The sequence below is a fragment of the Macaca fascicularis genome, chromosome 19 (genome assembly GCF_037993035.2).
Source record: "Macaca fascicularis isolate 582-1 chromosome 19, T2T-MFA8v1.1".
Classification (NCBI taxonomy): Eukaryota; Metazoa; Chordata; class Mammalia; order Primates; family Cercopithecidae; genus Macaca; species Macaca fascicularis.
In genome coordinates, this window is record NC_088393.1 from 24883284 (window position 1) to 24895077 (window position 11794).

Genomic DNA, 11794 nt, shown 5'->3' on the forward strand with positions numbered 1-11794 from the left:
TTTGAAAATTTTCTCTTTTTTGGGATGGGGGCACTTATACCTGTAAACTTTCCTATTAGTACTGTTTTTATGTATCCTATAGATTTTGATATGTAGTGTTTTTATTATCATTTGTTTAAAAAATTTTTTAATTTTCTTAATTTCTCCATTGACCCACTGATCATTCACTAGCATATTGTTTATTTTTTGTATATTTGTATAGTTTTTATAGTTTCTCTTTTTGTTAATTTATAATTTTATTCCATTACGGACAAATAAGATGTTTGATATTATTTCAAGTTTTTGAATGTTTTAAGAATTGTTTTGTGACCTAACATATGCTTGAAAATAATATGCTAAAGAAAAGAATGTGTATTCTTCAACCACTAGATAAATGTTCTGCAAATATCTATTACATACATTTGGTCTATAGTACAGATTAAGTCTAATGTTTCTTTGTTGCTATTCTGTCTGGAATATCTATTCAATGTTGAAAGTGGGGTGTTGGAGTCTCTAGCTATTATTGTGTTGGAGTCTATCTCTCTCTTTGGCTCTAGTAATATTTGCTTTATATATTTCAGTGCTCAAGAGTTAAGTGCATTTATATTTAAAATTGTTATATCTTCTTGTTAAATTTACCCTTTTATCACTATATAGTAACTTCTTTGTCTTATAATTTTTGTCTTAAAATCTATTTTTTGATGTAAGTATAGTTACTTCAGCATTTTTTTTGTTTCCATTGACATTCAATATCTTTTTCCATTTCTAAAATTTTCAGTCTATCTATGTCTTTGTAGATGAGGTGAATTTCTTATAGGCAAAAGATCAATAATTCTTGTTTTTATATGCATTCATCCACTCTGTCTAGATTGGAGAGTTTAGTCTATATACATTCAATGTTATTGTTAATAAGCAAGAACTTACTTCTGCCTTTTTTTTGATTTATGCTTGCTTTGTGGCCTTTCTTTTTATCTTACTTTGCTTTTTGTCTTCCTTTTAGTGAAGGTAATTTTCTCTGGTGATATAATTTAGTTGTGTGCTTTTCATTTTTAGTGTATTCCTTGTTTGTCTTTTTGGTTTGAGGTTATCATGAGCCTTGCAAATGATAACTTATAGCCTCTTATTTTAATCTAATAACAACTTAACACTGTTTGAATAGAAAAAGAAACAAAAATAATAGTAATAAAAACTGTATGCTTTAACTCTTCCCCTGACTTTATTGTTTCTATTTATATGTAATTTTACTGTCTATGTCTTGAAAAGCTGTAGTTGCTATTTTTGACTGGTTTATTTTTTAGCCTTTCTACTTTGCATAAGATTAGTTCATACACCACAGTCACAGTGTTATAATATCATTTGATTTTCTCTGTACTTACTATCACCAGGAATTATATTTATATGGTTTAAATAATTCCTCCATTGGCAGGTGTAAGCTGAGTTTGGTTTGGTTTTTCTTTCTAACAAGAAAGCACTGAGTTCAATGCCTCACAATTGCTGTATTCTCCCTTTCTGCATCATGCCACCATTGTTGGGAGATGGGGGAGAAATGGTGTAAAAGATTCAAGACTGTCTTTCCTACCTGTTCAGTGCTTCTTTTAGTGATACGAAGTTAAAACCAGGTACTATGAGTACTCACCTTATTTTTGGTTCTTACAACAGTTCTTTTGAAACGTAGGTTGTTGTTAAATTGGTGTCCTTGCAGGGGGGAATGGTTGGTGAAGTCTTCTATTCTGCCATCTTGCTGTACCTATGAGCCATCTATGACATTTTAAATTAATTAATTTAAAGCTACATAACCACATAAGTTTTCCTTTGTCTCTAAATTATTAGAGGCTCCATTTTAAAATAAATTTTTGGCCTCTAAATTTCTTTATTATAACATTTAGTAAATAGAAAATTATGGAAAAACTCTGCAAAATGTTTAGTCTGTAACTGTCATTGGTACCATATAATAAATTCTATGAGGGCAGGGACTCAGTCTGTGACTCAGGTTCTCTGACATGTGACTGCTCTTTGTGGTAATTAAACCTCTGCATGAAATAATTAATAAATGTCTGCACATTAAAAAATAATTCCACATAAAGTGTAGATCTATCTGATCATATTAGGAAATTGTGTATTCTTTCCAAGGCAGGAAGAGGTTTACCTGGATATCCTCAGGTCATGGCTTATGAGAACAATGGGCCTGACTATAGAGAAAACAAGCAGTGATCAATTTAGAGTTGTTCATCAGTCAACAGTTTGGATTATTAAAAAAATCGGACATATATACTGAAAAGATGTAGGAGAGAGTGTAAAATCATGCAAAGGTGCTCCTTAGGACAAAGATGCTTTGGGTGATTCTGGACTCAGGTGAGAATTTAGGAGTGGTTTTGGACCTATGAAAGTGTTGGACCCTGCCCCCTTGTGTTGAACAGAATAAAAGTCGTGGAGCTGCTGGCCCACATTATAAGTCCCAAACACAAAACATTAAAAAATGATAAAAACACAACATGTGATAAATGTGGAATTCTGTTATTAACAACTCCAGAACAATGTTTAAAAGAATTTCTGTGTTGCTTATGGTGTTCCACTTGCCAGTAACATACATAGGAAAAATGACATTTCCAAGCATATTCAGAATTCAGCACATAATTTGGATATTAGATAGCACATATATTTGGAAGCATGTATTTATGTTTTGCTCACCTGAGATTTTTGGGACTAATGGTGATGGCCTGAGAGATACTCAAGAGACAGCTGGTGCCAATGCACATGCTCTGGCCACTCTGTGAAGACAGAAAACAACTTTCTCTCTAATATTACTGAAAAAATACTTCAACTCCAAACCAGTCATTGTCTGAAGGACTTTTTTAGAGAGTACCAAGGAGATGGCCATAGTCAGGTGCTTGAGAATCAAATCTGTGGATCATAATGTGCATCTGGTAAATAAAGAAAACTCTGATGTCAAGGAAGAAAAAAATTCCAGCTATTTAACTATGGTCTGAGATAAGATCATTCCTACTGCTGTATTATTGGAGAAAATTTGATGTTTTCAGTAACTGATAATTTCATTCTGAGTGAGGAGATCTTTCATGGACACATGAGGTCTGTTTTACAGGGGAAACAAAAACATTCTATCATGTACTTGCCATTGTTTCCAACAATGTTCAGAAATATTTTATTGAACCTCTTTTTTATAACAGTTTTGTTCTAAAAAGAAAAACATATATATTCTCAATATACTACAGTACTACTCTAGAATACTGTAGTACTACTCTAGAATACTGTAGAATTCTCACTCTACTATAGTACTACTTTAGAATACTATAACATATGTTTTTATAATAAAGCTACAATGTGCTTTATTGTTCCCTTTTACAGGTGAAAAAATGTTAAATTAAAGAAGGCTGAATGACATTTCTAAAGTCACCTCATTGTAAAAAGAAAGTTTGAGGAGTAGACAACGTGCTTATCCACTATGTTTCTCAATCTTTCAGACACAGATACACTTTAATATGTCACACATTTTTTATTTTTAATTTTGTATATCTTGTCAGTTACAAAATATTATTGTACTTAAAAAAAGCTTTGATTGTGGCAGTTTCTCATTTAAATCTAATTAAGTTAAATCTAACCATTAATAATAGGAAAAATTGGTATTTTTAATGAATAGAAGCATCAAATAAAGTTATTTCAATGTTAGAATTATAAAATATATTAAAACATAAAATCATTTTGGAGCAGGAAACTGGAGGCAGAAACAATTATTTAATTAACTAATTTAAATAGATGAGTATTAAGCCTGGCAATGGCTTTAGAATTTTTTGTTTTGTTTGTTTTGAGATGGAGTCTCATTCTGTTGCCCAGACTGGAGTGCAGTGATGCGATTTGGGCTCACCACAACCTCTGTCTCCTGGGTTCAAGTGATTCTCCTGCCTCTGCCTCCCAAGTAGCTGGTACTACAAAGATGTGCCACCATGCCTGACTAATTTTTGTATTTTCAGTAAAGACCTCATTTCACTATGTTGGCCAGGTTGGTGCTTTAGAATATTTTTATTTTATTTATTTATTTATTTATTTATTTATTTATTTTTGTTTTTTTTTTTTTTAATTAATTTATTATTATTATACTTTAAGTTGTAGGGTACATGTGCATAACGTGCAGGTTTGTTACATATGTATACTTGTGCCATGTTGCTGTGCTGCACCCATCAACTCGTCATTTACATCAGGTATAACTCCCAATGCAATCCCTCCCCCCTCCCCCCTCCCCATGATAGGCCCCGGTGTGTGATGTTCCCCTTCCTGAGTCCAAGTGATCCCATTGTTCAGTTCCCACCTATGAGTGAGAACATGCGGTGTTTGGTTTTCTGTTCTTGTGATAGTTTGCTAAGAATGATGGATTCCAGCTGCATCCAAGTCCCTACAAAGGACTCAAACTCATCCTTTTTTATGGCTGCATAGTATTCCATGGTGTATATGTGCCACATTTTCTTAATCCAATCTGTCACTGATGGACATTTGGGTTGATTCCAAGTCTTTGCTATTGTGAATAGTGCTGCAATAAACATACGTGTGCATGTGTCTTTATAGCAGCATAATTTATAATCCTTTGGGTATATACCCAGTAATGGGATGGCTGGGTCATATGGTACATCTAGTTCTAGATCCTTGAGGAATCGCCATACTGTTTTCCATAATGGTTGAACTAGTTTACAATCCCACCAACAGTGTAAAAGTGTTCCTATTTCTCCATAGAATATTTTTAAACCCAGAGAAAATGTCACAAGCTATTCAATTTTGAAAACTACTGAAGTCCATTATTTTTTTCTAATGTGAAAACCTAAGGTCAGCAAGTTACCTTTCCTTGAATTCTCTTTTCCCGATTTCATGAATCAAATAGTCTTAACATAATGGACAAAGACCAGATATTTTCTATCACCATCCAATTATGACCATTCTTAAGTACATAATATGCCCTAATAGGTAAAATAACACCAAAAAACCCTATATTTAATATTTTTGAAAAGAATAAGATAATTCAATCAGCTACATCCTATGCACTTTATATGCAAGAAGGTATTGTAGAAATACATCTACTAACCTTGGAGTCATTCCTGACTCTTTTAGAGAAAATAAGAGTTAGTGGATTTACTGTTAAATTGTATTAAAGAACTTTTTGTAAAACATATTTCATGGCTTTATACATCACAAAGCAACAATAATGACCACTGAAAATTACATTTTATTAAATTAGGATCAGTTAAGGACTGGCTTATGTTTTTGACATTATATTCTCTCTACAATTTCAGCCTATGAGTTATAAATTTTTTCACACCTCATGCGTAGCTTTGGCAGTGGTCAGTTTCTGAAACAAAAGAGTTACTTTTCCAGACAAGGCGCCACCTACAACAAATGTAATTTAAAGATGGAATTGGCTTATATTTGTAATTGCAGAATTTTATGGATTCTACTTTGAGGCTTGAACAGCACTGATTTGCTTGGCTTACCTTCAAATGTATTATGAAGTCAAACTTAGCAGGTTTTCTGGTATCAATATTCTTTGTCTAAGATTCCCCAAATCTTCCTGGATATTAATGCACCATTATGTGTGCAGTTTCCTTAATTTTGGTTCAAAGAAAGCAGATGGTACCTGCAGATGTGTCCCCTAAACAATCGTTGCAGCTCAACCCCACTGATCCCACAGAGCCCTCTCCTTGTCCTTGATCCAGGTCTGGAGTGAAGCTCTGTCCAAGACAATATTCTATTTATCTTTTCACAAGTGCCATTTCATGAAATGACAATTAGATGAAGATGGGAGAAGACTAGGGCAAGGTTCTGGGTGAGTGAAAGCCAGTGTGTCAGGTAGGAGCCCGCAGAGTCACAGTTTGGTGAGTGTTAAATCCAGCACTGCAGTAAGAAGACAGAGCAATCAACCAAGAATGACTGGGTTGATAGTGCCATTCTTCACGTCTCTTTCTTTTCTCTCTTTCTCCATACTTATTTCTTAGGTAAGATCAGCTCTCAGAAATCACTTCACAGGGTAAAATATGACATTCAGAGCTTCAAATATAAGTCTTCATTTGGTGCCACAAACCTGTAATTAGGAAGAAACTCACATGTTGAAAAAAGGTTCTATGCTGACCAGTAGAAGAGAAAAAAATTCAGACTAAAAACTCTTACATGAAGTCTGGGTGCTGTGGCTGATGTCTGTAATTCCAGCACTTTGGGAGGGAGACTAGGATGGATCTTTGAGCTCAGGAGTTTGAGACCAGGCTGGGGAACATGGTGAGAACCTATCTCTACAAAAATACAAAAATTAGCTGGGCGCAGTGGCATTTTCCTGTAGTCCCAGCTACTTGGGAGGCTGAGGCAGGAGAATTGCCTGAGCCCCAGAGGCAGGGGTTGCAGTGTGCCGAGATTGCAGTATTGGACTCCAGCCTGGGTGACAGAGTGAGACCTTGTCTTAAAACACACACACACACACACACACACACACACACACACACACACACACACACAAATCTTACATGGAGACAAACAAGTGAGCTATTTCTACTCTTTTCCCCAAATTACTCCCTAATCCTAGAGAAGCCCACACATTAGGTAACAGCCAGGGGTATGTAGCTGGACTCATCCTTCCCTTCAAATCACAAACCCCTCAATTTCTTCTAGGCCCTGCTGAGCACAGGGTCACAAGGGGAGAATGAACACAGCTTTTCATTTCTTCTGGTCCTGCGCTTCCCAGTCTTCCTCCCATTTCTGAGCCCTAACCCCAAAACTATTCTTCTCTGCTCCATCCGGCATGCTGAATTTGACCTTTTGGTTTATTTTTGTCACAGTTGAGCCTAAGTGTGACAAACAGGGAGAGAAAGAGAGAGAAAGTGAGAAAGTGAGAGTAAAAGGAGAAGATTTTAACTGTAATAGTAATGATCTTTGACCTTTCTTCACCCACACTTATTTATTTATTGGTCTTTAATATTGTCTGCTATTTTTTTTTGTTGTTATATATTTACTGTTGGTGTTTAAATTTATTTTGAGACAGATGTTAGTCGCAAGCGTTGGACTTAGCCAACAGCTTGCCATGTCTAAAGTTGACCAGATGGCTCTCACCAGCGGTAGTACCATACCGATCCAGCAGAGGAATGCAATTGTGATTCACTGTGGCCTCCATCTCTCAGGTCTCACCCCCGCCCCCTTGGTGGTCTACCCATCTTGGCCTCCCAAGTAGTACCTGGGAGTACTTGGACTTTCTTCTTCTGTTTGTTCTCTAACCCCGCTTTCAGAGTGTTTCCACAGTACTTAGAGTAACTTGCTGTTGTTTTTCTTCTTTGTTCTTTTCTATTTTCCTATGCTCCTTCCTGCACATTGAAGTTTTAGATTTTATTTTTTGTCACATTCCAGCCTCTGTGTGACAAATCAAGAGAAAGAGAGAGAAGAGAGAGAGGGAGAGAGAGAGACAGAGAGAGACAGAGGGAGACAGAGGGGAAAGGAGAAGATCTTAACTGTGATATTAATTATCTTTTACCATTGTTTGCTCCCTCTTATTTATTTATTGGTCTGTAATATTGTTTGCTTTTTTGTTATTATTAAATATTTACTTGTTTTGTTTATTTATTTTGAGACTGATGTAGGCTGTAAGCCTCAGACTTAGCTGTCAGCTTGCCATCTCTAAGGTCGATCAGATGGCTCTCACTTTGCCTTGTCTAAAGTGAATTGGATGGCTCTCGCTGGTGGCAGTATCATTCAGGTCCAGCAGAGGGATGTGATCCTGATTCACTGCAGCCTTGATCTCCCCAGACCCATTTGGGTGATCTTCCCATCTCAGCCACCCGATTACTCGGACTTTCTGCCTCTGTTTTTCTCCTACCCACACTTCTAGTTTGTTTCCACAATACTTAGAGTGACTTGCTGTTGTTTTTTCTTCTTTGTTCTTTTGTTTCTCTTTTCTCCTATGCTCCCTCCTGCATGCTGAAGTTGGCCTTTTGGTTTATTTTTTGTCACATTCCAGACTGGGTGTGACAAACAGACAGAGAGAGAGTGTGTGTGTGAGAGAGAAGAAACCTTAATTGTGATGTTAATTACCTTTTACCTTTGTTCACTCCCACTTATTTATTTATTGGTTTTTAATATTGTTTGTTATTATTTTTTTGTTACCGTTATACATTTACTGTAGGTTTTAAATTTATTTTGAGACAGATGTCAGTCGTAAGCATTGGACTTAGCTGCCAACTTTCCATGTCTAAGGATGACCAGTTCCTCTCACCTTGCTTTGTCTAAGGTCATCCATATGACTCTCCCCAGTGGCAGTACCGTTCAGGTCCAGCAGAACACGATTGTGTTTCACTGTGGCCTAGACCTCCCTGGTCTTGCCCTGGTGGTCTTCCTAGTCTCGGCTTCCTGAGTATCTGGGACTACTTGAATCTTTTTATTCTTCTTTGTTAACCACTGATTCAGATTGTTTCCACAGTGCTTAGAGTGATTTGCTGTTGTTTTTCTTTTATGTTTTCTGTCTCTATTTTCCTATGCTTCTTCCTGCATGCTGAATTTGACCTTTTTTTTTTTTTTTTTTTTTTTTTTGGTCATGCTCTAGCCTGGGTGTGACAATCAAAGAGAGACAGAGGTACAGAGAGAAGATCTTAATACCTCTTACTTTGATATTAATCAAAAAGTGGTATTAATACCTCTGACTTTTGTTCACTCCTACTTATTTATTTCTTGGTCTGTAATGCTGTTTGTTATTAATTCTTGGTTATTGTTAAATATTTACTGTTGGTTTTTTGTGTATTTATTTTGAGACAGATGTCGGCCATGGAGGTTGGACTTTGCCACAAGTTTACCATGACAGAGGTCAACCAGAGGTCTCTTGCTTGTGGCAGTACTGTTCAGATCCAACAGAGATGTGATTGTGATTCACTGTGGCCTCAATCACTCCAGTTTCATCTGAGTGATCTTCCCATCTCGGCCTCCCAAGTACCTGGGACTACTTAGACCTTCTTTCTTTCTTTCTTTTTTTTTTTCTAACACCATTTTCAGTTTCTTTCCACAGTACTTAGAGTGACTTGCTGTTGTTTTTCTCCTATGTTCTCCTCTCTACTTATTTTCCTACACTTCTGAAGTGTAACACTGAAGTTGACCTTTCAGTTTTCTACTTTTTTTTAGAAAAAGTATACTGCAGCCTGGATGTGACAAATGAAGTGAGAGAGAGAGAAGAAGATATTAATTACCTTTTGCCCTTGTTCACTCCCACCTATTTATTGGTGTTGAATATTGTTTGTTGTTATTTCTTTGTTACTGTTATATATTTACTGTCTTTTTTTGTTTATTTGAGACAGATGTTGACCATGAACATTGGACTTAGCTGCCAGCTTGTCATGTCTAAGGTCTACCAGATGGCTCTCACCAGCAGTAATGTCAATCAGATGACTCTTCATTGTAGCAGTAATGTTTAGATCCAGCAGAGGGATGCAATCATGATTTACTGCAGCCTCAATCTCCCCAGTCTCGCTCAGGTGGTGTTCCCATCTCAGCCTCCCAAGTACCTCGGACTACTTCAACCTATTTCCTCTTCTTTTTTAACCCCACTTTCAGTTTGTTTCCACAGTACTTAGAGTGACTTGCTGTTGTTTTTCTTCTTTTTTCTTTTCTTTATTTTCCTACCCTTCTTCCTGCATGTTGAATTTGACCTGTTACTGTTGTTTTTGTCATACTCCACCCTGGGTGTGACAATAAAAAGGAGAGAGAGAGAAGATCTTAATTGTGATATTAATTACCTCTTACTTTTGTTCACTCCCACTTATTTATTTCTTAACTTTTAGTAATGTTTGTTATTAACTGTTGGTTATTGTTAAATATTTACTTTTTTTTGTATATTTATTTTGAGACTGATGTCAGCTGCAGAGGTTGGACTTTGCCACAAGCTTGCTAGGTATGAAGTGACCAGATGGTTCTTGCTGACAGCAAGGTCAACCAGATGGTTCTTGCCATTGGCAGTACTGTTTAGATCCAGAAGGGGGATGTGATTCTGACCTCCTGTGGCCTCAATCTCCCTGGTCTCAGCCAGGTCTTCTCATCTCAGCCTCCCGGGTACTTGGGACTACTTGGACCTTCTTTTTTCCTTTTTTTCTAACCCTGCTTTCAGTTTCTTTTCACAGTACTTAGAGTGACTTGCTGTTGTTTTTCTGCTAAGTTCTTTTCTCTACCTATTTTTCTATGCTTATTCTTGCATGGTAACGTTGACCTTTTGTGGTTTATTTGTTTGTTTTTTTGCCATACTGCAAAATGTGTGTGACAAATGAAGAGAGAGAGAGAGAGAGAGAAAATAATATATTAATTACATTTTGCCTTTGTTCACTCCTACTTATTTACTGGTGTTTAATATTGTTTATTATTTCTTTGTTATTGTTAAATGTTTACATCCTTTTAAATTTATTTTGAGATAGATGCTGACCACAAATATTGAACTTAGCCACTGGCTTGCTATGTCTAAGGTCTACCAGTGGCTCTTGCCAGTGGCAAGGTCAACCAGGTGGCTCTCAATGGCAGTAGTACTGTTCAGGTCTAGCAGAGGGATGTGATCGTGATTCACTGCATCCTCAATCTTTCCATTCTTGCCCAGGTGGTCTTCCTATCCCAGCCTCCCACCTGGCATTACTCAGACTTTCTCCCACTTTTTTCTTCCAACCCCACTTTCAGTTTGTTTCTACAGTACTTATAGTGACTTACTGTTGCTTTTCTTCTTTGTTCTTTTTTTCCCTGTATTTTCCTATGCTCCTTTCTACATGCTGAAGTTGACCTTTTAAGATTTGTCTTTCTGTCACACTGCAGCCTACAGGGGGGGGGGGAGAGAGAGAGAGAGAGAGAGAGAGAGAAAGAGAGAGAGAAAAGAAGAAGGAGGAAGAAGAAGAAAAGAAGAAGATTTTAATTATGATACTAATTACTACTATTACTAATTACTAATCACTCCCACTTATTTATTTATTGACCCTTAATAGTGTTCATTATTATTTCTTTGTTATTGTTAAATTTTGTTTATTTATTTTAAAATATATGCCAGTCATATAATTGGTTTATCCAGCAATAAAAACTGGAAACAAGCCATATGTGAAAATGCTTTGTGATGTGCTGTTTCATATCACACAATAGAACCTGTGATTTGATTCACCAGGTTCCAAACACTCTTGTCATAAAATCTACAAAGTGACAATTCTGAGCCCATTGAGATTGATAAGAAAAAAATGAATATCCACCTCTACAAATCAGCAACAAGCTATGTGTGAAACTGATTCACGATGTGCTGTTTTATATCACAGCATAGAAACTGTGTTTTGATTCACCAGGTTCTAAATCATCTTTTTGTAGAACCAGTGAAGTGATATTTCTGAGTCCACTGAGGCCTATTAAAAAAGAAACATATCCAGTGATAAAATCTAAAAACAAGCTGTGAAAATGCTTTGTCAATTGTCATCCAATCTCACAGAATAGAACCTGTGTTTTGATTCACCAGGATCCAAACGCTCTTTCTGTGGAATCAACAAAGTGACATATCTGAGCCTATTGAGGCCTATTAAAAAATGAATACCAATAAAAACTATAAACAAACTATCTGTAAATATGCTTTGTGATGTGCTATTTCATATCAAAGAATGGAACCAGTGTTTTGATTCACCAGGTTTGAAACACTCTTTTTTTAGTCTATGATGTGACATTTCTGAGCTTATTGGGGCCTACAAGAAAAAATGGAATATCTAACAAAATAAACTAGAAAGAAGCTATATGTGACAGTGCTTTGTGATATACTGTTTCATGTCACAGATTGAAATCTGTTTTTTGA